The sequence below is a fragment of the Pinus tabuliformis genome, chromosome 8 (assembly GCF_031772625.1).
Source record: "Pinus tabuliformis cultivar Carrire ecotype Pingquan chromosome 8, CPIR1, whole genome shotgun sequence".
NCBI lineage: Eukaryota > Viridiplantae > Streptophyta > Pinopsida > Pinales > Pinaceae > Pinus > Pinus tabuliformis.
In genome coordinates this window covers 743466383-743469359 of record NC_142294.1, presented here as the reverse complement: position 1 = coordinate 743469359, position 2977 = coordinate 743466383, and positions in this window count along the sequence as shown.

Sequence of the window (2977 nt, the reverse complement as noted above, 5' to 3'; positions counted from 1 at the left end):
AATCTAATATTATCTAACTATAAATATACTTGAGAATAAAATAAGATATTCGATCTACAATGATGTCTCATAGCAATTGATAATAAAGACCATTCAACAGTCAAAAGAAATGAAATCGTTTAACAATAATTGTTTTGGATAAATTGTTAGACAAAACAATTGAGAGAAATATATCACATTTAAAAATCGTCCATGTATTCAAAATGGAATCACAGCAAAAACACCATACATAAGTGCAATAAAGCAAAACTATAATTCAGACTTTCATACATAAAACAATCGAGAGAAGAAGTATTGCTAATACATAAATAAAACATAATCATACAATAAAAGTACCATATATGATAAGTCCTACTCATGTGCTTCAACAATATTGACCCAATTTCATTCAATCCAATACACTCTAAGAGTACAGAAGTGTAATTTCAGTAGAGCATGCTAGATATTCAAAGAAAAATAGATCATGTTCCATTCATTTCATCAAAACCTTCCCAAAAATACAGAAGTGTAATGTCTTGAAAAGTGTTTTTGATAAAATTCTAGACCCCTCTCTAAATGCATGAGAGGGGTTTAAATACTAAAATACATGCCTCAAAATAGATTATTACAAAAATAGTTGAGGAGGTTTCAAACAACCTTCCTTAGAGTGAGCAAAAAATAAAACTAAAAATAGAATTAAACTAATGACTAGCTCCTTTGAACTTGAACTAAGTTAATCTGCTAACTTGATCTCTGAGGTTGCAAATGTTGATCATTGGCTTGAGCTGAGGTGGCTAGCTAATTGTGGATTTTAACTGCCCAGCAAATATGGCATCTGATAAAGTTGGCACCATCTTTTGTGTAGAGGTTGTTAAACACCGCAGAGTCATCCACTAGCTGTGTGGTTTTACTAGAAATTGCCAGTATGTCTCCTAATTTAGCCCAGTTAGTTGTTTAATTGCCTCTTCCTTTTCCTATGTTGTTTGTTTCCACTGCTGCTCTAGTTGTTTGACATTTGGTAGAAACCCTGGTATGCACTCTTTGACAAGGTTGGCACCATGAAGGTTTTCATTTACAGCTTCTATTATACTACTTATTTCTCCTGTCTCTATCATTGTCACCCTTTTTTCTTGTTTCAACTGTGAATCCCAATCTGTAAACAAAATATCTTTGTGGGATTCTTCCATTGTTGGTAGGTCAACCTTTCTTCCATCCTCAAATTCTTGCCAGGTGATAAATTCAAAAACCTTTTTGTGGATTTCTTCGTATTCAAACCTCATATCAATTACTTGGTTTGTCAATTTATTACTTGTCTCACAGTAGGGATTTATCGATGAGATTTTATGGCTGAACCTTTCTTCTTGTTGCATTAATAGGGAATTGAAGTTGACTGGTTCTTTGATGAATTCATCAATTTGCAAGTTATCTTTGAATTTGTCCACCATGGCTTGCATTTGACGAATTTGCGAATCCTTTTCTGATAAGCTGGCCTAGTGCTATAATCTCATCTGCTTGAATTCTCTCTGAAGATGGGCTACCAATTGTTCTGCTTGCTGATTAGTTTTTTCTTATGCTAATTATTGTTCAAGCAACATAATTTTTTGTTCCTTTTCCTTTAGCAACATTCGTACTTTCGTTTCCTTATCGATGGTTGTTGTGGCATAAGTTCCTGCGAACTGCAACAACTTTGTGAGATTCTCTGATGGGTCAACAGGGGTGTCCTTCCACACAACATCCATTGGTTCATTTTCTAGAGTCATAATAGCCATGGTGTCCAGTTTCCTTTTCTTCCTTTGTGTTTTAACTATAGCCTTATGAGTAGGACTGTAGAATATATCTAATGGAGGTATCTCTTCAATTCTCAAGAAAATTTCGTAAGTAGGAAAAGCAAGAATAACCTCAATGTCCTGAGTACTTGTAGCTCCTTGCTCTGTTGTTTCTGGATTTTCTTTATGCTAGATTTGTAGTTCAGATGTTTCCTCAAGATTTGTGTTTGTATGGAGCTTCTTATTGAATTTCTCCCATTCCTATTCCAGGTCAATGACTGGAGCCTTACCTGATTGAGCTGAAGTAGAAGCAACCTCTGCCTACTTCTTTGCCAAGGCATGTTCGGTCATTTCCTCTGTACTTCTAGTTGTATCTTTCTCAAACTCTTTATTTGTGTTTCCTCCTCCATTTTGAGATTGTCATTCTGAGTTATCTGACTCATGAGTTGACTTCTCTTGGGTTTCTTCTTCAGAATTTTCTTTTGAACTTCCCTCCAAGCTTATGCTAGGAGTTTGTTCTCTTATTGGTTCAATCTGTAATATGTCCAATGGGACCTTTAACAGTCTCTTATTCATATACACATGAAAATCATTAATATCTTCCAACTATAATGATTCCAAATGTAGGACTTGTGAAAATGTTTCTGCTTCTTGAAAGAGGTCATCAAAGGCATCCTCTTCATGGGTGAACTGTTTGACTTTCACCATAGTGGTAAATTCTTTAGCAACGTGATTCGGGTCATATTGTCTCCCTGGAACTATGGCTAATTTCAGAGACATAATAATCTTTGCTTCTTTTACTACATGTCCATAGTCATGTAGTGCGAAAGCACCACATTGTAATGGAAAGGTTGTCCAAATGGATTTTTTCTGTTCTTTGAGTCCTTTGGTTAAACCACCCTCCCCTACTGTCTGGTAAGCTATTTCTCTGGCTAATAGCTTGTCTGGGACATAATATGGGAGGACATGCAGAGAAGCGATTCTCCCAGAAACTCTAATGTAGGTGAATGTCTCTTCCCTAAACCATCTAGCAACTGGTAAGATGTCTACTTTGGCCTCTTCAAAAAAACTAAGGGTTGTTCTATCAAAAACATTTTTATGAATAGGTAGCATAACACCCTGGAAGATTTTGTAAACATGGGGATGGAATTGAGATTCCCACAAATTTTTATGGTATATATGGTTGGGGAGTGGGTTTTGTACAGTGCACTTCTATCCCATGTTTGGAAACT